Source organism: Neolamprologus brichardi, chromosome 5, assembly GCF_056152115.1.
Source record: "Neolamprologus brichardi isolate AB-2024 chromosome 5, ASM5615211v1, whole genome shotgun sequence".
NCBI lineage: Eukaryota > Metazoa > Chordata > Actinopteri > Cichliformes > Cichlidae > Neolamprologus > Neolamprologus brichardi.
Window position 1 is genome coordinate 24524083 of NC_142108.1, and position 25942 is coordinate 24550024.

The 25942-nt window shown below is 38.5% G+C and overlaps 1 protein-coding gene across 3 annotated transcripts in view; it reads left to right on the forward strand.

Moving 5' to 3' along the window:
- The first annotated feature begins 10578 nt into the window (after positions 1-10578).
- Positions 10579-25942, forward strand: part of LOC102794391 (plasma membrane calcium-transporting ATPase 1-like) — a 127446-nt gene continuing 112082 nt past the window's right edge. For all 3 annotated transcript variants that reach the window (XM_006782957.3, XM_006782959.3, XM_006782958.3), the window contains exon 1: positions 10579-11145. The gene's annotated coding sequence lies outside the window, so the exon portion shown is untranslated. The remainder of the gene's footprint in view (positions 11146-25942) is intronic.

A 25942-nucleotide genomic window follows, 5' to 3' on the forward strand; every position in this document is an offset into this window, starting at 1 on the left:
TGCCTTGAATGGTTTAGGTTATGAATCAGGGCCCCCGCTTAAAAAACATTTGCAAACTAAAATATGCTAAATTGCAAAGTAAGTCAGTTGCAGGTACAGTACTCTCATTGCGATTCTTTTGACTGCGCATCACTCTCAGCACATCCTTTTGGATGTGACTATGATATGAATGAAGTCGTCTGACACCCCTCAGAGCTTTCCGTAAGTCTTACGAAATTTTCATGAATCAGTTTATACATTCACATGTCTCTGAGTCAAATCAAAAGTAAACACAGAAAGAAGTTCCCACCATTAGAGGGCATACAGCGGGCGTAGTGTGAGCAGCATGTAAGCAGAGCAGCAGCTCCACTTCTTCATCTGTTTCTACACAGGAGGCGTTCAGGCACAGTTTAGAAGAGCCCAAAAACATGTTGACTGCGGCAGTAGTGCATGAAAAAGCAGGAAATGGATTCATTCACACTGTTTGTTCAGATTTTATGCCTTTAAAAAAAAAAAAAAAAGAATTATTGTGTATGTTTTCATTTTGAATGCACAGTTTTTTTCCATGTCTTGGAAAAGGTTTGTAACTACATTTTAAAAGTGCTGTACAAATAAATGCACTATTATTAAAGCAAAAATATATGAAAAGAATATGTATGATTAAACTAGGAGGATATGTTCTGTCAGATGGACACGAGCCAAACAGCTGTCTGTTCATCAACACATCTGTTTTCTTTAGCTTGTTTCGGTCCTCATCTCAGAAGGATGATTAAGGAAACAATGTGGAGAGCCTGGTTAACCCCCGTAGTGCATTTCATAAGTGCAAAGTTAGTGTAACCCATAGTCAGAACAGCCCACAATTATGAGCATAAGATTCAGCTTGAAAAGCCTCTAATTTCCTTTTTAAGACTCTCAGGGTTTGTGGAAGAGCAATTCAGAAAGCACTTAAGCACTTAGACGACCTTGAGTATAGGGATGGGTTCCAGGAGGTTATTTTAAATTATTAAATAACCTAAATACCTGAATTTGTTAAGCTCAAATGATAACAAATCTCTTATTAAAGTTCAAATTTCTTTTTGCTGTGTTTTTTTTTAACCTCAGGACACGGCAATGTTTCCTGACTGCCACTACTGACTTCACCATCATCTCCAGCTATTTAAAACTCAACCTGATGAAAAAGAGGTTGATCTGATACAAGGTTATCATGTCACAAATCAACCCAAAGTTTTAACAAAATAAACAGCATGTTGACCGTAAGAGGCTTGTACTATAAATATAGCTTAAAGCTAGAGGCAGTCAAGAGGACACTGAGGACATAAAGACCCTGTCAGATTCAGTGAGTCCATTGAAACATCCCTCTATATTTCTAAAAACTGAATTTCCAGAACCTTATCAGCTTAATTGTGTTAGGTGTAGTCCACACCAATGCAATTACTGCATCGAGAATGAGAAACACAATGTAACGTCAGAGATGAATGGATGCTCCCACTGCTACAAAAGGATCCACTGGACATGGTTTAGGTGTCTGACCAGGATGATGCCTACAGGCAGCTTGGTCATGCTTAACTGGGAAAAGACCCTGGAGCAGAACCAAGACATGCTGAAGAGATTATGTCTCTTTTCTGGCATGATAATGCCTTGCTTTCCCCAGAGGAGTGCGAGGCAGTACAATCAAGCTGTGCTTGCCAATATGTCAATATCATGTCAATATGGATAAAAAATCTCTGAGGATTGTTCACAGCACCTTGTTGAAGGGCCAGAGTTGTCTGTATTTTCTGAGGCGGGTGAGGTCTTTGTGTGCAATGCACAAGATTTTTTTACTGTTGTGGCCAGCGCCATCCTCTATGCTGTTGCATGCTGGGGCAGCAGGTTGAGGGTCGCAGACGCCAACAAACTCAATACACTGATCCACAAGACCAGTAATGTTGTGGGAATGGAGCTGGACTGGCTTAAGGAGGTGTCGGAGAGGCGGATATCGTCCAAGATACGGACAATACTGGATAAAGCCTCCCACCCACTCCATGAGGTGCTGGCCAGTCACAGAAGCATGTTCAGTGAGAGACTGAGATTACCCAAAATGCACCACTGAACGACACAGCCACAGGCAGGAATGATTTCCTCTCTCCCTGTACAACTCTTCCATCTAATGCACACTACACAGTGCAATAGTTACACCCTTTTACTTGTGCTCTACAGTAAAGTAACAAATAACAAGTTTTACAGTTTAGAGTAAAATGTCAATCATGTATATTTCACCTCTTTAATATTCTGGATATTTATAATTGAACCATTTGTATATATCAGAGCTATTTCTTATTTAATTTTGTTCAGTCGGGTACTGACTGTTTTGGAGCATCTATAACCACATAATTTTCTTAGGAGTGAATAAAGTATTCTGATTCTGAACACTGACCTTTCAAAATAAGCTAACACCCTCAAAATCTCACCAGGACTACATCCATAACATGCAATATTATGAGGGAGTGTAACAGGGCGGCCCTTAGCGGCTGGAAACACAGTGAGATGGACCAAGGCAAGTGTAGTGGAACAAAGTATTTATTTGCTATACAGCTCTCCTTACAACAATTAACTTGTCGCGCTTCTTTACAGCACAAAATCCACACTCTAATGACAACTGGCAGCCTTAAATATGTTCAGCTGTCACAGACTTAACCATTACTCCACTCTCAGGTAAATTCTTAAATCCCAACCTTCCACCACAGTATACAATATATCAATTAGAATAAATAAATACATAAATACATTTCACATTTACATATTAATAAATATTTCACACTTTAATGTTACACCAAACCCAATATTATAAAAACCCAGAAACCCAAGCACAACGAGATTCACCACACTCTCTTTACCAATGGGCTCTCCCGGAACCTTTATATGGTGTCTGGACCCCCAGGGAAACATTTGCCCAAACACCTTGAAGAGGACACAGGCAAGAAAGGTGAGTAATCATTATCTTACACTTATTTGCACCACTTTTATTCCTAGATTTCACACACACATTTGCATTAGTTTTCCTTACTGGTAAACCTTAATCACAATCTCAATCACCATTCTTTTCTCCTGACAGACAACCACCACATTCCTTGATGAGGAGCAGCTGTGCAGGATCTGAAATAAGGCTACCAACTGATTTTAAAATTCCCAATAAATAGTCAATAAATATTTAAACTTCTTGTGTGCAAATCCATGCTTAAAGTGCAATGCTAAATAAAGTGCTTGATAAGGTGCTTTTAATAAAGTGAAAGGTGTGCTCTAAAGTGCTATACAAATAATATAATATAAATAAATATAGTAAGGGAGTCCTCTTCCTTACAGGGAGAAAGAGAAAGAATCCATGTGCATGTATGTGGACCTGGGTCTGTATGCCACGGACTGTGAGTGGCAGAATGCGTTCTACAGGTAAGAGTGACAGTCGCAGCTGGTCTGTGGATTCTGAAAGGTCTGTCAACTCACTCCTCTTTGATACAGTTAAGCTGACTGTTCGTGAGAGGACAAATTGACCCCTAGTTCACCAGGAAGGGGGGGAACCAAAAACCAACAGATACAAACTTATCCTAGTTTTAATATTTTGTTTTTATTAACTAATCACTCAAATATCATCTTAACCCTCTTGTACCCTGCATCCCTCATTGTTACACCAGCACTTTACATGTCATCTCTCTCTCTTTGTCTTCAGCCAACAGTAGCACAGTTTTCACCAGCATCCAGTTGGCAACAGCACCAGAGGTTGTTGCTGGTAATCTGGGCCCCCGCTGAGCCAGTATGGAGTTCTTCATGATTCACGTATTTTGTTTGGGAACAGAACTAGAGGTACAGTGGATTGTGGCCCACCCATAGCTAGGTTACAACAATATTATCTACAATCGATAAGTAAATGTCAGGATTACCTGTTTTTTGACGTTATAGATGGAACACACGAAAAAATCAGAGCCTAATACTTATCGTATATACAGATGCTGGACTTTTTCAGATTAAAAGTTCAGTTCTTCTTCCGCCTGTCCTGCCACTGCAGGATATATTGACCTTAGAATCACGGGTGTGTTGTGACAACAGTATGGTACAGAGGGGAGGTAAAGGACTGCAATGAATCAAGCAGGTAAGTCTTGACAGGGCACATTATTTCTATTTTAGTTATAGTTGGGGGGTCGGGTCTAACATCAACACTGACATGTTACAAGGTGTAATGAGCACCAGTATTAGCAGACAATGTTTGAATTTATGGGGAGAATCTGAAGTCTGAAGTTCACTGCAAAAACTCATATCCACATTTTAAAAAGTAAATAAATAAATAAAAATACTACCCCCTTTTGCAAGTATGTTTTCCTTTTATGACACTCCAACAGTCTGAACCAACAGTGTCCAGCTTTGATTTATGGAGAGCTAACAGCAGGACGATCAGTGGCAGTTAGACTTCCAGTAAAACACTGCACTCACTGATATCACTTATTGAGATTTATTAAATACAAATCTCCACCATTTTTTTTTTTTTAAGTTTTAAAAACATTTTAAGACAACCTGCTCCAAGCCCTTTGAGTTTACTAAACTGAGGTGTGACCTGTTGTATCAACTACATCCACCATGAACTCTGCGTCCTGACACAAAGCTCAGCAACTTGTACTGTAATTACAGCAAGAAGACACTTCTGAGTTTGGGCAGCATGAAAATATCTATCTTCAACATCACCGTATCTTAAGAGGAGGGGGTCTTTATTGGCCCACTGATACATAAATGTCGAGCATAATCTGATAGCATTGTTTTGTTGCAGTGACATAACGATCCAGACCATACCAACAGAAATCAGCAAAGAAATTCACTAAATGATGGATTTCCAGTCCTATAACCACATGTATTTAGCTCTCAACTCTAAAGGTATGAGGTAGGTGCTATTCCTATCAAGAGCTCCTTGCTGCTATACTTTGGAACCACTTCGCTTTCACTATGGAGCAACTTCTATGACAAATTGACTCGACTTTAGTACTGAGAATCAGCTGTGGTTATTAAAGTTCTCTTCCCAAACCTAAATAGTGTTTTTCAGCAAAAGAGTCCAGAGTGACCATGCCAAAAACAGGGACGCCTCCAGAATTCCCGCCCCCATCCAGGTGGTGGCAGATCAGCTCAGGGGAGTGACCAGGAGCAACCCTGTTGTTGTTTGTTTATTTATTTATACATTTGCAGGGTTGTGCAAAGACAGTTTACTGAAACATCCTAAGAGATCTGAGGGACACCATATGTTGTAAATAAACTAAACTGTTGTGGATGCTCCTGCCAGTTATCTAGTTTGGCCATGCTGAAAAGATGAAAGGGTGGAGTGTTAAGGTGCTGGCTAATTCTAGCAAATGAAGTAAGCATCTATTAACTGTATGGATGCAAAGCACAAACATGGACTGGATTGCATCAGTGCAAGAACATGAATGGATGAACAGATGGGGAAAAATAATGACAGCTGCCAATAAACAATAATATAAGAGAAAGTATTGTAATTTTGGACTTTATTAAACTAAAATGATAAAAGCGGATCGACTGAGCTAACTGTCAAACTGTTAATGCTAAGATAAAAAATTCTGATATAAAGAAATTTGGATATGCATTCTAAGTACATTGGCATCCATTATTGGTGCATATTATTGTGCTATATGTGCATTGTGGTGTGTGCATTTTATTGTATATTCCATATCTGCCATGTTAAAGCTTTGTAATGTGATGCTATTAACTGTTTTGAGTGTCTTATACTATATCACGCTATCTTTTCCCCAAATCGTTTCTGGCATCAACACCAGAATAGAAGGATAAGGTGACCCCCTCCAAATGCTGATAATGTTAAGTTCAGAATTTTGCTTTTACTTTTTTATTATACTGTACATGCATTGCACTCTAAAGAATCCTTGTAAAATGATATGCCATGTTATATGTCATTTTACTTCAGCCAACATAAAAGAAATATTAAACTGGTATTATTATTAATTCATTATAATATTTTTAACATAATGGTGATGAATCTGGTTGGAGGACTCCTTGTGAATTTTTGAGCCTCAAACAGACTCTGTAATAGCTACTGCTCACCAGCAGTTCATTCATCTGTCTGTGGTCAGCCAGATGACACTAGTTGCTGCTAGTCGCTTCCAGTCTGGACGCCTGTTATACCAACGCTGCAAATGGCCTTTTCAATTCTTGTTGACATGAAACACAAAGAAATCTCTGAAACTGTAAGATGTGGCATGTGTTAGTTTACAGCTTGTTTCTACAGACCACCAAATCAACATTCAAGATCAATGCCTAATTACTAATTGACATAATAAGCTTATTATTTATGTTAGAATGAATACATAATGTCATAATATTATTAGATGTCTTCCTATATTTTTCCACAGATTATTGAAGTCAAATATTACTAAATGGTATGCTCATAAACTTCTTGGAAAAAACAAAACCAGGCTGTTTTCCATTTTTTACAATGTGCTTTTCCTGACTATACTAACAATCACATTATATCATATCCTGTCAATTAGACACACCCACCCAAAAGTCTTTATAACCCCACCCTTGTAGTCTTGACCCCCTAACCACTGGAATTAAAACAAAGTGGGTCCTCTAAGTTAAATGTTTGTGAATTTATGTTATTAAGATTTAATGGTAAAAGAACTGGATGGATGGATGGTTTAAATATGCACATAATGTTAAATGTTCTGTTAACCAATGGAATCCATTTTTATTCAAATATTTAAAAGAAACTCATCTGGATCTGCACCAAAATGCTCCTTTATCCCCTCTACACCAAGTTTGATGAAATATCTGCTTGGTAGTCATTCATATAATCTTGCTGACAAAGAGACTAACAACTTGCAATGATCTTTTGCCTTGAAGGTGGAACATAAAACAATACAAAATATAAGTCAGACAAATTCAAAAATTCAAATAAAAAAAAGAAAAAAACAGTTTCCTTGTAAATATGCTATTTGAAAAATGCTTACTTGAATGTACAACTTATTTGCTCAGTTTTAAAATACATTATATTGACATCTCCAACAATAACTGGAAGGAAACAGTGTAGTGCAAAGGTTATACGGTGTTTCAAGTGTAAATTGAGACTAATAAAACCAACGTCTCACAAATGCACACAGTAAGGATGAGATATCGACTGATGAGGACTTTGAACATTTCTGCAGCTCTCTTTCATCTGCAGTCAGTTTTTTTTATCTAAAGTGAGGCAGTGTAATGTGCTGTTAAATGGCAGCTTTAACCACCTCTCTGCCTCTCTGTCATTAGCATAGCGTAGGAGGAAGAGCTGATTGAGTGGCCAGTTGGCAGTCAGAGAGAAATTTCTTTTCAGAATCTTTGTTCAAGTTCTGCATTTGCACGAGTAAAATAAATAAATAAATCACCATCTCATCAACATCCACCTCCACCTCTGATTTATAATGATGTGGTCTCTGTTTTTTTCATATCTCCATATTAAACAGATGTGCACAGGAGCTTGGAGGCTTAAATAAATCATTTTCAGGGAAGAACTTGAATAGATTTTACCCAGAACTAAACACAACAAAGAGAAGGAAACCCAACCAAACCCCCATAATAAAGGAATAGATGACACAAGAACAATTCAGTAGACTGCTATTTCAAGCAGACCCTTTGTTGATTGTTGGAGATTCAATTAAATTCAAGACAGATTCAATTTAATGTCTTTTAACTGAACATAAATCAAAAGAAGTGCCCAACCAGAGGGTCAAGACTCCTCTTGGAAGTTCCCAAATAAATCTGAGGAAAAAAATATAACTACTACTCAATAATATTGGCTTTTTCTAACTTTTCTCCATAAATTTTTATTTTATTCACCAATTCATCTTGTACCTGTACTATGTCTGGGTCTGGGTCTCAGGGGCAGATGTCCAGACCTCCCTCTTCCAAGATGGTCATACCCAAAACACCTCACCAAGGAGGTATCTTTGTCATGTTTTAATCTTTAATTTTACTTAAAAAAATATTCATAATAATAAAAAGTACCATCCATCTACCCACTTGTCCAGTTCAAGGTCACAGGAGGGCTATCACAGTCATGGGTTGAGAGATGGACAGGTTGCTAATGTGTTGCAGCATCCACTTTCTTATTGTTTGTATTTACTTCAAGGCAACAAAACTCAGGAACTTAATGTAACACTTTTATCTATCTATTCTCTTCTGCTTATTCTTGTCAGGGTGAAAAAGTTATGAAACTTAATTGATGTTAAAATAAATGTCCTGAGAAAAGTTTTAAAGTATTTTCTCATGGATCTTCTTTGTCTTCAGCACAGTGGTTAGATCATGGTTACAAGGGTGGAGTTGTTTAGACTCTTGGGTGTGTCCAACAGATGGACACAATATGATGTAATCTGATAACTGTGGTTCAATTCACTTCAGTTTTATTTATATAGTACCAAATCACAATAACAGTTTCCTCAAGAAAGTCCTTTACACGTTACAAGTTAAAACCCTACAATAATAATAAAGAGAAAACAGAAAACCTCAACAATCAGATCATCTCCTATGAGCAAGTGTTTTGGTGAGAGTGGAAAGGAAAAACTCCCTTTTAACAGGAAAAAAAAACAGGAAGAAACCTCCAGAAGAACAAGGCTCAGAGCAGTCATCTAATGCAGTGCTTCCCAACCACTGTGTGTGAAATGATCAGGTGTGCTGTGATAAATATATATTGTGGACCAGTGTTGGTCAAGTTACTTGAAAAAAGTAATTAGTTACTAATGTTTTTCCTTTATTGAAAAAATTTATCACGTTACTTTACTGTTTACTTATTTTCAAACGTAATTAGTTACTTTTCAAAAACATGATACACAACCTGAATACATAAAAAAGCAACAGACCTTTCAGCCCAATTCTATTTTTTATGCATAATCCATCATACAAAATTGAATCAAATGGAAAGCCTTTTTCTAAAAATTGTTTTATTAGTTTTAATATTTTAATTTTTTTTAACGTCATTGTCATGAGACACTCTCACAAACAAAATCATGACAGTTTAGTAACGCAGTAACACAGCGTGCTTACAGGAAAGTAAAAGTAATCTAATGTCTTTTTTTGCAATAGTAATCCCTTACATTACGCATTACTTGAAAAAAGTAATCGGATTACAGTAATGTGTTACTTGTAATGCGCTACTGCCCATTTCTGTTGTGGACAAACCGAGCCAATTTTGCTTTACCTGGTGCATGGGGAAAAATTATCAATATGCTTTTTGTGACATTTTTGTTTGGTGGTGTGCCGTGTGATTTTTCTAACGTGAAATGGCTCCAAAAGGTTGGGAAACACTGATCGAGAGTGACAGGATAGACAGGATAAAGACTAGCTGTGGAAGATAGCCAGAGATTAATAATAAATAATGATTAAATGCAATGTGGAAAAGGTGACTGAAGAAGAAACACTTAAATAAGTTTTTAAATATTTCCATAAATGGTAAATGGCAAATACCATTCAATGCCTAGCTAAAGAAAATACAGAAAACATCCAGTTTAACATCACGGGAGGGCTGGAGCCTATCCCAGCTGTCACTGAGGAAGAGGCTGGATACACTCTGGACAGGCTGCCAGTCAGTTGGTGGGCATAATGGGTAAATGTTAAAATAAATTTTATCAGATTATATCAATCACTTTTATAATTTTATATGAAAAAATATGATTTTCATCTTTGAATTGTACTTTACCTTTAAAACACTTTTTAAAGTAAAAATATTACAATTTTATTAATTAATAATAAGATCTCAGATTTAATCTAGAATTTTCAAAAAAATAAAAAAAAGTTTTACATTACAACTGGTGTTTTCCATTAATTTCCCCCAACCTTTGTGACAAAATAAGCAAATACAAAAAAAGAGGAAACTTAAAAATATTCTGATTTTTATCCTGAAACTTTAGTCTTGAATTATTTTGGAATTGATATGATGGCTTCAAATGCACACCAGTATAGTGATTATTTAATATGACTTTTATCGTGGCTTTTGCCTCAAACTATACTTCTTCTAAAAAAAGAAAAGAAATTCATATTTTGGCTTTATTATTTTTTTATTCAAATTATTACTGTTTAGTAGCTATTATATATATATATATATATATTAGCAAAATGGACTTTTTGGTAAAAATTGGACTTTTTCTTGAATCAGGGCAGGGTTTTCTGAAAACGTGAAGTAACTATGGCTTTAATCTTTAAAACTTTATCTCAAAATTAGTCTGACAACAGTTTTTCTAAACGTACTAAAACGTTTGGGTTAAGATAACTGGCTACAAAAGTATTGTCGTTGTCAAATCTATGATATTTTTAAAAAAATCAAAATAATGATAGTATATAATAACAAATTAGTCAAGGTCTTATGCTTTGATTTGTTTGGCTGAAAAGAGACTCCATACTTCGCTCCGGGATGGATCCAGATCTGGATCCCCCCCCTTGAGTTTCCAGACTGCATCTGTGGCCCGGGGCTGTTCTCGAGAGCAGGGCTCTGTTTCTGCCTCGTTACCTAATTAATTCATAGATCCACCTTAAAAACAGGGCAATCCCGGTCTGGTCCCTCCCCCCTGCTCGCCACCACAAGCTCACCTCCTTCTCTTTCAGTTTCCCAGCTTGGCAGGAAAAGATCTGATCCGGACTTTTGGTGTTTCCTCTGGTCTGGTTGAGTGTGCTGGAACCCCCCCTCCAGTTCCACCCACCGCTAAGCAACACAAACACACCACCAGTCCTCATTTTCCGGATCTGCTCTTTGTTAACAGAGCCTTTTCCCTCCTCTGCTTTTATTCCAGGAGAGGGAGAGAGTGAGTGAGCGAGAAAAAAAGAGAGGGAGAGAGGGTGAGTTTATCTTCTCCTTTTAAAGGATTCGTTTCTGACTGAATCTGGATCTGGTTTGTTTTCCTTGCTCGGGGCTGCCGCCACCACTGCAGGAACAGAGCTGGTGCCCCTACTGATGTATTTAAAAACGGTTTAAACGTCAGGAACGGTTCAAGGTTTTATCCACCAACCACCACCCGGCCTGTCAGTCATTTTTTTCGCCACTGCAGTTTTCAAGTTGGAGCTCTGCTGGGAAATGGACAAACCCCTCTAAACTAAAGACGCTTCCCAACCGTTCCGACTCAGCCACAGGACGTGATTTGGACGAAGATCCACGGAGTGAAGGTAACGTCTATTCTCAGTGTTTTTTGTTTTTTAATTAAACTTAACTCACCACGAGTCTGCGCAATCTTTCAATTCACTTGTGGCTGAAATGCAAGAAAGGCTCGCTTAGTCTGTCGGAGACCGTGAAAGTGACATTTTGCTGTGTTTTAAGGAGTCTGTCGTATTCTCCCCCCCCCCCCACCCCCCAGTTGTCCGCACTGCTCAGCATCCGGGTAACGTTCATAACTGCCGTTTCTTTACCTTGACTCCCACTTATTAGCGACTACAGGCAGATTTTTGGGATTTTCCACAGGTGTGAACGCACAACTATCCCAGTCCGACGCACTGTAACACGCATCTTGGCGTATTTTCCTCCCTAATAGCAACAGTGTCTCTCAGAAATCCCGAGGTACGGTTTCTGTCTCTTTCACCTCGCCAAACGTCCCGGCTGTTAGCTAGGTTACAGCCCCGATACGTGCCGTTCCCTCTCTGCAGTCAACGCTGTCGGGTCTTCATTCATAATGCGGACTTTAAAATCCAACTTAAAACGCTTTTCGACAAACTAAAATACCCATAAAGCATACACTGTGATATTGTGCAATGGTTTCTAATCAGACACCTGTAAAATTAACAGACGATGACTCACTTTTGGTGAAAAAAACAACTTTTGAACTGGATACGCACTGCTAGTTAGTTTGCCGCCTGCCAAACTAAGGAGCCTGCTGGTAAAAGTTGTTATTTTATTCTGAATATTACATTTTTACGTGTCATTGGGGTATGCCGAATTGAAGGGTTGTTTCTAAAAGGTCCGTAAATTTTTATTAATGGCTACAAAATTGCGTTTTCACAAACCAACAAGGAGATGTAGATCAAAAAGAGCAGATTCTTAATGGCGCTCTGGTGCCAGGTCTCCCCGGGCGACAGCGAGGCACGTATCTGATGGTGCATTGGCTGCGAGGCAGGAATCAGACCGCCCGCGGATGTCTCCGGGCGCCTGGAAACAATTTGTTAACAGTCTCTGGCTTGAGTGTGTTGCTTTCCGAGTGATATTTCCAGTGGTAACCGGAAAAGGCGCCTTTTACCATCAGAAAAAACACAGGACCTGTGGTAAGTTGGTTAAAAACAGCTCTCTGAGCAGCGAGCGTTGGTTGCTGCGGTTGTTTGTCCCTGTTGTGATATTAATTGTGTATATTTCTGTATCAGTGTGGTGTCCTCACACTGTTGACACAAATGTGGCGCCTTCAGGATGAGCTTGTTAAGCTTGTTGGAGTGGTTCCCCCATATTTAGCACTCGCACTGTAAATACTACTTCTGCGTTTTCAAAGCTGCCGGTATTGAACAAGGGTGGAAAAATCGTTACCGACTGCGCTTTATTTTAATTAACGAAGGACCGTCCTTACGTCATCGGCTAAGATGGGCGGATGAGGAGGAGCAGCAGCAGTTCTGCTTCTTTTTCCTCTCTTCTCATTTCATCCATCTCCACCTTCTCCTCCTCCTCCCCTCTGTAGCTGGGTGTGTCCTGCCTTATTGCGTTAGAAAGGAGGGGGGATCCCGCATCTTGGCTCATGAGGTGACTCCTCCTCAGCTTGTGACCTCCAAAAGAGGGCATTGCTCCTTCTGATTTCTGCTGCTGCAAATTAACGGAACATAGAGGCTTTTTGCAAAATGAAATTAGTAGAAAGGGAAACTTTGAAGACTCTTTGTTGAAAAGGGTTGAATTATAGGTATGGCAGCAATGACTTTGCTGTTTGCTTGATTCTAAAGGGAAAATGGCTATTTTTTTTGTATTCCACCGAAGTCTGTACAGTTTATCGAAGTTTGGATTGAAATATGATTATGTGGCTTCCAACCATTATGATAACACCAAGCAAACATTTCAAATTTGAATAACCGTTGTCTCTCAAGTCTGGTTAAAGATTTTAACTAGTCTTCCATTCACAAGCCCAGCAGGTAGCACTGCCTATTTGGTTTGGCATATTTTGACACCAGATGCTCTTCCTGGCAACCTTGAAAGGTTTTGTGTCTCCCCCCTAGGGCTAGAGAAGGGATCATTTTCTTGTCAGGCAAATGCATTAAGCCTCTTTTCCAAGGTCTCGCTTTTGTTTAAACAAGGTTTTGAAAATGACAGTTGAGCAAGGGTCGTCTGTTGGACATACCTCCTTATCACCTAGATGTTCTGGTTGGACTTTCTAACAAATGAAGTCTCTGATAAGGAACTATTGTATATTATCTTTTATTTATGGACTACAACAACATAAAGAATTTAAAAAAAAAAAAATACTATGAGGGAAACTCCTGACCTTTTGACACTGCCAAACTGCCTACTGGCTGTCTTTTCTAGTCAACATCTAGCCTTGGATCAAGTATGGCTCCAAAATAAAGGTTGTGCCAATGTTGGAGACTTACTTTTTCTCGCCTGGGTGTCTTTGTTAGATGTTAGAAAAGTTTATGTTGAACCACTGTTTTATGTTGGTGTCTCGGTTGATATGTGGTTCCAGAATGAAAGTTGAAGACAAAATTTTGCCATCTCTTGCGTGTTATCTTATCAACATCATCTGGACATCCCTGTTTGGAAACCCACCAAACATGGTCAAAAAGCTAAGCTAACCCACAGTTAACCTAAACCCATGCATGTAATTTAACTGGCGATTCTAAATTGTTTGTAGGTGTTAAATGAATGGTAGCATGAATAGTTGTCTGTCTCAGTGTCAGCCTGGAGGCAGGGTCCAGGAAGTACCCATCTTCTTGCCCTTCTTGTGATGGACTCTAGCCCTCCCCGCATCCCTGAATTGGATAAGCAGAAGAAAATGGATGAATGGTCAAGAGAGAGGTCAAGAGTTTGAGTTGAATTTATGGCGTGTTTTCAAGACTAGACATCAAGAAAAGATGGACAGCCAGTGGTTATTCAATGTCAAAATGTTTTGGGAAGTTGATGAAAATATTGTTTTATATTAATCTTAATTGAGTAGAAGAAAATGTGACAAAAAATGTTATAATTCAAGATGAGCATAAGAACACCAGGAAAAACTCCTAAGGACACCCCTGTGTTCACATCATAGGGTCTACAAGGACCCCTTCAATTCACCATACAACAGATGAGACAGGATTCACGCCTGGTTATACATAAGTGTCTTAAAAGTAATGATGATATTTTTAAAAATGGCCATCTGGTAACACTACTCTGTGTCTATGGAATAGATGTTATGCGGGTACCTTTTTACAGTCATTTGGTAATCAAATTAGTTGCAAGTCAGTGAATTAGGTGACTAAACTAACAAAACATGTTCATTGAATGTCTTCAGTGGATAGATCAATGCTATTTCCATGTATAACAATGGTCGTATTAGACAATCTCGTACAGTTTACAGGATTATTTAGATTTCTCATTAAGTGGTTCAAATGAAGTGGTCCTGCCACACCTATGTTGGTGCATCTTGATGTTATTTGTTGCTAAACCTTAACAGCAGCATCACTGATTTTTGCCGCTGAAGGTTAATGCTGTATTTTTGGATAACTAAATTATGAGGTTAAATAGGCGCTGTTTCAGGCAAGGTGGCCTACATCTGATCGAACTAGAACTGAACAGATTAGTTGATTGATCGCTTATATCACTCTAAACTGCTTTGGGTGTCAAGCTGCAGGCTAGACAAATCACCCCAGGCTGTGATTAAACTGTGATGGACATTTTCACTGTTTTCTCACATTATCTATACTCATCAGTTAATTGGGAAACAAATGAACCTCGTTTTCATAATTTTACGATAATTTTAGAATGTGTCAGGTATGTGAGAGACAGGCAACCTGTTCTGGTAAGTCCAGTGGCAGTTTTATGTGTAAATTGGACTGTTGCCTTTATTGTAGTGGCAGATTGGTTGTAAAGTACTTGGCTGAAACTGTTCTGACTATGATTTCAGTATCTGATGATATGGACGTGTCATGGTTGTACTTTAGTGCTTCCCACACACAGATCTTACCTGCAGGACTGGCCAAGAAAATAAAATGATCTGTCTTCACTTTTTGTACCTGAAGATTGCACCGTTAGGCTGACCACCACTCAATCCACATAACACCAAACTCCCACTCTTCTCCTGGGAATTGGGAACCACAAGAAGGCAAACCTATGGACTTGGGTGCAGGAACAGTTATTTATAGTGGAAAAGTTTTTAATGACCAAAAACTCTGCTCAAGAAAAGAGATTTCTATTGAATTAGCTGATGCAGCATCTCACCCCAGTCAAAAGGTTTTTATATTTGACCTTTTTTCTATTGTACATTACATTATTTCATTATCAGCATACATCAGATACCACTTGCTGGGTTTTTCCTGCGTATAAAGTATTTTGTCCTTCCGCCACAGAAAACTCACCAAGCCTGTGAGAAAAATATGTTTCAACAATTTCATTTGACATAAAAAATAAAATAACAGGAAAACACATAGAGCATGCATTTTGCTAAGTAAGACTTAAATATATGCAGCCTAGACATGCTTACTATCCATACTGACATACAGAAAAATCCAACAGGGTGATGTTTTTGAGGCAGAATTAAAATCCATCCATTTCTTTGCGTCTTTGAAACCTTTTTCCTCCATCATGCTTTCTTCTGTTTTACAAACTGAGTGTCATCTTAGTAATGTCACAGCTGTTCAGGCTTTTGCTAAGTTCATGTAAAATAAAGGCATTCGTCTAATTTTAATTTCAGCTACAGTTGTGGCTTGCAGTGATTATTAAAACAAGATAATCTATATAAAACAAATGAAGTTATAATTAAAATCCAATTTTAAAAGAAGAAGTAGAAAAAATATGTACAGTTTTTTCAAAGTCTAAGCATAATTATTTTTAAATAACCATCATCTCATTAATTACCAGAGTAATTATTAGGGGTGCAACGATACTCGTATCGATATTGAACCGTTCGATACAGTGCTTTCGGTTCGGTACGTATATGTATCAAACAATACAACATTTTTTATTTATTTAATCAACCTTTCTTCTGACGATGCTGTCTGTGTTGAGTGCTCAGTGGATCTGCGTTCGACTACTCCGCCTAGGCTGCACTGTCGAGTGCAGATCCACTGAGCGCAAGCTAGTGGAAGAAGCTAAGCTCGTTGCAACATGGCAACTACCTCAACGCTACCCGAAATTGAACCACCTCCACCCTCATTCAGATCTGGCGTTTGGAACTATCTTGGTTTTCATGTGAAGCATGACCCTGATGGTAAGCGCGTCATGGACAAAAGAAAAACAGTATGTCGGATGTGCCACGCAATGCTCAATTTGTGGGAACTAGTACGTTAGCGCAGTTAGCTTGTTGACGCCGTCCAGCCCCAAGCACGGGGCGATCCGTGGTAACTTGTTAACAGAGATTTGCTGCATTATGGCGTTAATGTCATTTCAACGAGATTTACGCTGACAGCACTAGTGGGAACACAACGAATATGACTGCACATTTACGCCAACATCATCCTAGTGCAAAGACAAGTGGAAGCAGACAAAAACAACAAGCACGCATGCTACAAACTTTACCCGAGTCATTTAGACAGCCGTTAGCACATGATTCTCCGTATGGGGACCTGATATGTTTAATATGCTGCTGAGAATATAGCCCAGAAGAAGCGTATAGTACAGCTTTTATTTTGGAAAGAGCAATTTCTCTGTAATAAACTCTCTTTTCCAAAGATGAGTGATTCCTCGATCAGATAGATTTATTATTTTATTACTTTGTTGTTTCAGCAACATTAAATTTAAAAACTGTACTTTTGAGTTAAAATATATATTTATAATTTTAATAAATGATAAATTAAAAAGGAATGAACATTTTTTTTTGTATCGAAAAAATATCGAGCCGTGACACCAAAGTATCGAACCGAACCGAACCGTGAATTTTGTGTATCGTTGCACCCCTAGTAATTATGATTGTTTTTCTTCTCCCTTAATGGAGCAGGCCTCATACTGCACTGCTATTTATTTGGTGATGCATTTTAAGAGCAGATCACATTCAAAATTAGGATCTTTGTTGCCCAGCCTTATTTAAATTATCTCCTGAATAGATTTCTTGGTTATAACGGTGTATTACAGAGCCATGTAATGGGTGCCACTGCAGCAGGGGGTGTATATCTCTTGCCTTTCTGTAACAGACAGGTGGAGCCAGTTGTGCTCTAAAGCAATACAAAGTAGCTATATTACATACAGTTGAAGTGATGTTAATAAAAATGTCTAAAAATAAAGTACGTTGTAAATTCCAGCTCTTATACTGATCATTATTATCTCACCAACCTCGACCTCGTCCCCACTGAAGACACACGGTCACGCCTACCTGCAGACAGTCGAGTGTTCTGTATCTGTCTAAAGCTGCTGCCGTCGTCCCGATGACCATGAGAGACGACGGATGCTGACTCAGTGCGTCTGTCATTTGAACGGCCTGCATGAGGCTCTAGCTCCTTTAGTCTAAGAAGAATTAACCAAGGCTGTGGTCAAAAAGTCCAAAAAGTAACCCCGTGTCTTTGTCTAATCACTTTTCCTTGACCTTGATGCCGTTTTCCATCAATGCGAGAGAGAGATTAAGGACTTGGGAAATGGGAACCACAATGCACACAAGATTTACAAGATTTAGCTTCAGAATACACAGGATTTGCAGGTGGGTTTAACATGGCTGGTCAGTGAAGGTTCAAAATACATCCTAGCTTATACAAAAACACACTAATATTTATTGAACAACACCATGAACATAACATTGACAACGCTGTTTACGGATTGTTCGCAGGCATATTCTTTGCTAAAAGTGGTAATAAAAAAAAAAAGCAGTTTAGGTATTCAAAGAATTTAACCAGTTTTTTTTATGGCTGCCACGCAGATACTTTCCGGTCGTGTCAGTCAGTTAAAAGCATGTTATAGATTCCATGTCTGTGAGTCTGCTTGGCTCTGGTTGAGTCAGAAGGATATAAATTTTATAATCAGGCCTGATTTAAACTTCTGCAGTGATTTACTTGTAGAGCCTAAAATGTAACCGATTTAAGTGGCCGCCGTTGCTGTCAACATTTCTCATGCGAGGTGCATTGTGTTAATTACCGTGTGGTTGTGTCCCTATGCTTTATGTGGGGTACCAGCTAATAGAAACAAATAAAATGCTGCAATGCTGGTATATTCCCTTGTATCCATTTTGATAGTTTCAGCAATCTCCCTCCGTGAATTTAGATTTTTTTAAAAATTATTACTCCTTATATTTAAATTGATGAAGGGTATTCTTAAAATGAAAAACTGCAGTGTAAGAGTAGCTGGATTATATACAGGCTGTGAGTTGTGAGCTGTGTCGACGCCACAGTTTGCGGTTACAACTTAGCTAGATTCCCCATAGATTCCCCACTGAAGCATAAATGTCCAGTCAGATGGCAGCTCAGAACCGGAGACTTCACATTACAATGTAGCAACTAGTCAGACTTCTAAGAAGTATAACAGCACTGCCTACTCATACGTGTCTGCAGCAGAGTTTAATTGCTGCTTCCAGAACAGTTCTTAAGAAGACGATTTAACAGCACCACATGCAGCACATAGCTGGTATCTTTGTTGTGAAATATTAAATTGTTATTAACATTAACAGTTCAGGGGCAGGCTGAAGGTTTCATCATTCAATTAATGTTTGTTTGAGGTTAGATATTGAATATCAGACAGTAAATGTAAAGAAGTGTGACTTGTATAGTGGCCGGATATATATTTATATTAATTTTAACCAATGTCCGTTCTGTATGGAAGAGCGGCTCTAGCACGTGTGTTTTTATTTTTGTTCCATTTGGTAGCTTCTCCACCAAGTGGACGGAAAAGAGGAGCTGGTGCTTCATTCTGCGTCCGTGTAGTTGTTGAAGTACCAAGTAAAACTGCCATACATGTTGTTGTGTGGTACATGCTGTCTCACTGTGTGTATTCAGCTCTGCTTTCAAAATGGCGACTCGATAAAAAGCCCTCGCCCTAAGATTCTACATGCACTGTTTTTACTTATTAAATTGCAGCACTGCATATGAAGCGTCTGTTTGTTGCAGTCTCATCTGATTCTGTTTTCAGTCTGTAGACACTGGCTTAGCAGCCATTTTTGCAGTAAAAGCGAAAAACAATTGTGGCTCTTACTTCACGCCCCTGCTTAAATGCAAGCTGTTCCTTGGCTGCTGTGGGCATTAAAACAAGAGGCGTGACGCAGATGTACATCGAGACATTCGTGCTGGTTTTTATCCATATGCCTTTTTCGTTGCAAGTGTTGACATCTCAGGCTGACCTGCTACACTGACAATGAGACTGCAAACAAGTGTGTTGTTGTGATCTCACTGAGTCAGACCTTCAGACCCCAGATGGAGTCTAAACCATCTGGGACTTGATTTACAGATCGATGTGATCTGAGTCACCCCGAGGCAAAACCGCTTCCTCCCTTGAACCGCTGGGTGTTCATTCTTCCGTATGTTAAAGTTGCTGTTTGTGCTGAAAATACTTTTTAAAAATGTATTTCCTTTTTTATTACATTTTCTTATCGGAGCTTCGTTTCCTTTCAGCTTCCTTTCAAGTATTAAAATAATACAAATATATATCTCATCTCATCTTTTGACTCTGTTTGGAAATGATTTGAACAAACCCACTCTTTTATTGCTTTCAGGTTGTTTTTATCTTGGAGCTTTTATTTTCTTGTCTGACATTTTATAGTGTTTAGACTTTTTATTGTGAAATTTAATTTAAACTTTTTACCATTGACACTGGTACGAAGTTTGTGATGATCTGTTCTTCAAAAGAAAGGCTCTTTTATGGGTAAAATCCATTATCATATATATATGTATGTTTTATATAATGACAATTGGTTGCTTCCAAAACAACTATCAATCTAAAGACATCAACTCTGGGATATTATCATTGTCATTTTTCTAATTTTTGATACAGGAAATCCTTCTATCACATTAAAGTACCTTACTGCACATAAATTAAGAAAATGCAATAATTTACATATTGCTGTTTTGCTGTTACAAGGAGACGTATAAAGGCATCAGTCTATTGTTAAAAAAAAAAAAGTATAGCAACATCTTCAAGAGTGGACATGTTTATACTGTCACTGTCATGACACCATCCACCTCACAACCTGTGGAGATTCATGCTCATCTAGCAGTCAGTATCATCTATGCCTGTTGCATCCAAAAACACCGTCCGTTACACTTGTATGGACGTGGTTTTAAGATTTAGTGAAATGTGGAAACCCCTCTGCAGGCGGAGTCCCTGCCTGTAAGCCAGTCCCTGCAGCGCTCACTTTGTCTCTTATGTAAGTTCACATCAAAAATTAATGAATGCAGTGCAGCTTTGAGAAGCTCAGGCCTATATTTAAGATATGGATGCTCTCTGCTCTGCAGAGCCTCAGTGATTGTGGTTATAATAGATCCATTGGCCTTTATCATTTTTTCATATCCCTGCTGGCAAAAAAAAGAGGTCATCCCACTGTAATAAAGAACTGCTGAACTATGACTGCATGCTATCCATTTTATTCAATTGTAAAATATTTAAGCAGGAAATCCTCACTCAGGCAGCAGTACCCATGAGCTGCAGATAAATTACAAAATACGCCACGCATTGGAGGTTAACAAACTAAAATGATGAATAACATGAGAGCTGAAGCCCTTGAAAGGGCTCAAATGTTCTATTTCTGTTTCTAGTGTGTCTCACAAAGGGAGTCTTTGTGGTTGACTTGCATGCTCATGGTTGGGGTTAGTGTAATATTTGCATTAGCTCACATTTTTATTTGAAATTGAAACAAATAACAAGATACACTCAAATGTACCAAAAAGTGCATTTCATCTCATGGACACTTGAGGCTGGTTCCAAAAGTGATTCAATCCCCATAGACTCCTGTGTTTCCCAGCTTTGAAAAGAACATGTTGATGAATTCATTAAACTGAATTTCAACACCATGTTTATTAGGGCTGCCATGATTAGTCGACTAGTCACGATTACGTCGACTATCAAAATCGTCAATCACAAATTTAATAGTCGGCGCCTCATTTAAAGCCTTGTAAGATCCTGAAAGACACAGGAATAAATAGTAGGATTTCAGAGGACTGAAAAAGAAGATGGCAGCACTGACTGCACAAGGATGCCAGCTGCCGTCAAACCCCGAAGAAGAAGAAGCAACTCCGGTATCGTAGCTGTGTTTTTTCAGGAATTCAGGAACCGCATCTTTCGGAGGCAGCATTTGAAGGCCAATTATGTTACAGCGACGTGACGAAGCCTGTCCAAATTCGAAGACTTCTGCAAATGCAGCCGACAAACGCATCCTACTTTTTCCCTGATTTGAAGGATGGGTCGGGCGTATGACCAAACCTATCCCAGAATTCATAGCACAGCTCAGCCAATTCCAGTTTCCAACAATGGCGGTAGCTACTTAGTTTTAATATTACTTTTATTACTCTTTCTAGGTCACAAAATAAACTTTTAACATGTTTTCAGGAAATAATGTAGCTGTGTAAAGTTCAAATATCTGTTCGATTCGGTCACATATTTGTAAAAGTACAGAGACATACGGAGACATATGTTAGGATAGCTAGCCGGGGTTCAAGGCTCACTAGAGCCGGTGAGAACAGCGGACTCCCGGTAAGTCGTTTTCAAACCCCCTGCGGTCTTTCGCTACTCAGGTTAAACATGATATATAAGTCACTTAGATAACTTAAAAATGTTATTGTTTGGCTTTTTCAGTGTTTTATTTGTTCCTGAGTAAATCGGTTTGGCTGAGATCAGAGTCACAGGTTTCACACAGCTGAATAAACGTCAAACAGAAAACTGATTAAACAGAAGTGTGAGATAGTAGAGAGTTTACTCCGGTGTCTTGTTATATTTTAGATAGCAAGGAGCAGATGGCTGAGTTTATTAAACTCCATTGAGACAATCTGCAAAATTCATTAAAAGTTTAAACTATCATTTTGTTTATTTTTAGTTAGCACATACCTTAAACACTTCAAGCTGTAAGCTAATGATAGTTATATAAGCGCAGACGCATGCTGATGCAATAAGCTGTACGTTTTACGTCCAATGGATGCATGATCTGATTAGTCAACTAATCGCAAAAATAATCGGTGACTAGTCGACTATCAAAATAATTGTTTGCGGCAGCCCTAATGTTTATGGTGTAGGTGGCCAAATGTTAGTTTTGGTGCCCAAAACTAACATTGGGGAATGCACTTTGAAAAGTGCAGTAACCAGTGAGCTACATGCTTTTTTTTTCTTTTAATCATTTAAATGTTTTCTGATCCGCTCCAAGATATACTGGACAAGCTCATTTTGAGAAGGTCTGCAGGTTGCTTGAGCATTTTTTTTTTTTTTTACTTTCTTCTAAAAATAATATCAAATGGATTAGAAAACATTTGGTTTCTTTAAGTTTAAATTCTGGAGGCACTGAAATACTCTGAAATACAAAGTTGAGATGCACTGCAAGTAATTTAATGGCGAAAAAAACAAAAAGTAGGCTAAATAAAATGTACGTTATGCAGAATTTATCATGAGCCTCACATTGGTGATAATTTGGTCTTTGTTTCAATCCATCTCACTTGCGCCAGCAGCATGTGCAGGACATGGAAATATCAGACCTGTTCTTGTATGTTCAAGTGCAGGTAACCATAGCAACAGTACTGAAGCTTAAGGCTTCTTAGCGTTAGACTGGTGAAACTAGTCCAGTGGTAGAGATGACGGATTAAAGTGACTACAAACACTCTTCAAAGCATGAAGGAGGATTCAGCACAGTCGACCTTTGTTCCTCTGATCAGCGAACATGACAGAAGACACAATAATGGACTCACAGTTGTCCAGAGAGAGCAAGAGCACGCAGCATTTTTCTTCTGAGGGCCAGACTGAATTGGATATAATAAACGAAGCGCCACACATTAAATGACTAAACAGACACATGAACACAGTCCTGAAATATGTTAAAACCCCCACGTTTTTGCAGACAACAAACGTGGGGATTTTACGCCTGGTAAAAAAAATCAAGAATTTTCAGTAAGAAACCTTTTGATTTTTCAGTGTCTACAATTCATATCAATGCTTAATGTATTTAAGGATAATTTTATTCATGATTATGATTTAATTAAAATACATTTTTTAGCCTCTGTTTTAAATTTTGTTGGTAACTCGGATTTTCAATACATTGCAGTACCACCACAGGTATCACTGAGCTTAGCGTATGTTTACTATTTAATAACTCTTTTTGGGGGCGGGGAGATACAATGTCTTCCACATGCTATATTACTAGTCACCCAAATATATTTTTCATTTAATTTTTTTTTTTTTAACATCCGTGATCAGTTTACTATTGGACAATCCCTTCTGTTATATTGAATGTTCATTCACTAGCTAGCTAGCTCCCATCTTGCGTTTACCTGTAGAGTTATCAGGTCACAGCTGTGGTGGTACCAAGACTCTCATCCCATGGTTCAACAGACTCTAGCTCCCAATATCTTGGACTGCAGTCCTTGTTTTTTCTTGGATATCGATTGTGACCAACTAACAAGGGTCATTCTAACCTGAACCTGCAGCATTGGTTGGCTATACAGAGATCACTGAGGGCAGGAATTACAGCTGCAAACTGGAGTTCAAGGCATTAGAGTTTGCCTGCCAGATGAAACGTTGCAAAAAGACAGCTGATACCTGTTATTTATTATCACGAAGTATTGTATTTATTAATGTGTTTTGAAGGCTTGGGTGTACCTGCTTTCGCATGCTCCCTGCCCCAAGCTAAAGCTTTTTACATTTTTTATTTTTATTTTGGGGACATGTTAAATTCTCCCTTCAGGATGTCGGGGGCCGGCAGCTGGTCCACAGACCATATTTTGGCCATGTGTGAGTCTAGTATTGGATGGGAGTCTGCCTCCAGGCTCCACCTCACTGCAGTGGGTTCACTGTCCACCTGCTTTATGGAAATATCCACACAGATGACATGGAGGCGTCAGCAGGATTGATGATTGTAACTGGACCGTCTGAGAGTGTCCTCCTGACACACACTTACATAACGCCTGCGTGTGGATGTGTGAGTGTGTGTGCTGCTTGGCAGGTGTTTAGTGGGTGGAGATGTGGGTGTTTGTGCATTTATGATAGACAGGAAGGTTTGAGCAGCAGGAGGAACATTCAGAAACAGCATTTTTGTCAACACTCTTGAAATGAACTCAACCAAAGAGTCAGTCTCAGTAGTTGGCAGAGTTCCTGAGATGTGATGAGCATTGCTATTTTATCAAATCTGCTCATCCAATGTAATTATGTTCAGCTTTCATCACTTTAAAGTAACTAAAGTTATGAGTCAAATATTGAATTCGGATTGGTAATCACCTTTGTTTGTGCGTTACAGTTTATATTAGTGCCCTAATAAACATCGGCAGCCTGTAGCCTGAACCAGAAAATTAGATGAGCAGGAGATGATATGAAGTGTTGATTAAATATGAATCAGATTCAAATAATGGAGGTCCTGATTCACACTGTGAAGCTGATAAGAAATTTATATTATACCCTTAGAAGTTAAACTGGGTGGTTCTCCTGATATTTATCTGATACGAAACAGCGCTCAGTGTCAGAGTCATGTTTCTGTTTGGCTGTAGAGACAGTTTTCACTGGACAACAACCAAAACTTTAATTTTAGCTGTTATGGAATCAACATGAATTATCTGCTGCATGTTGAAGCTGCTGCTTTTGATGTTTGTCAAGTTAATCAACAACCTCAGCGAGGGTCACAGCAGCTAAAATTAAGATGCCGCTACCTGCTGTGCATGCTTTTATTTTCTAATGCTTTAGTAATAAAAACATAATGATTGGTGATAAAGGGTTCATTTAAAGTCTGGAGTCAGAGCTGTTAGCTGCTAACAAATGCAGGATATATTTCACTAAACTCTTTTATGTGATGAACTTCCGGCAGCCTGGATAGTTAGAGGTTTTCATGGGCAGTATGTGAGTAGAAGACTACTAATCGAGGCCATGATCGCTCCTCCAGTGACCTGGATTTTACATCATCCCTCACTATGCATAATGCACAAAAACTCAAAGTTAAACTAACACTTAGACTGTCAATAATCTGTTTGTTAACCATTAATAATTTGCTTTGCTGCAGACGTGAGTGAGGGAACGTTTTCAGTTTGAGTTGGGGATGATCATAGTGACTAATTAACTAGTTGAGTTTTTTTTTTTTTTTAAAGAAAAAAGTAAGAAAGAAACAAAACTAGAAATTTAGCTGAATCTCAATTTTTTTTTTTCCTGACATGCACCATGCAGTAGAATTGTTTAGAATTAAATAACAGCTCCATCTGTGCACAATCTGAGGTGACAAATTAAGTTAAAGATAAAAATAAAGGACTTTGTGTCTTTGGAGGTAAACTGTTGATTATCAGCCTAATTAAAAGTTACAAAAGGCACTGCATTTTCTGTATTATAAGCAGCAAAGATTCCCACCAACATCGAGCTTTGTCCTGGTTTCCAACTCCTAGTCCACACAAAACAGCTGTAATCACAGCAACATACAGCAGAATGAGACGTGGTTTAGAAGCAACATCGAAGAAGTTGCAGTATAAATAAGGATTTCTTTTGCTGACTCATTCAGTCTGTCCCTTACTCCTAAAAGACTGGGGATTGTACTGTGGGTTTATGGCATAAATATTTGTAGGCAGTCAGTCTAATTATTTCCAATCTACATTATGTGGCGACAATGATTAGATTCAATCTGGGTAATAAATAATTTTAATTGTCTGCCACCAGCTTTTACCTTTCTCTGTTGTTTGCTGCACCGGTGATCCATTTGAATTCCAATTCCTTTTCATTGTTCGTTATTTATTC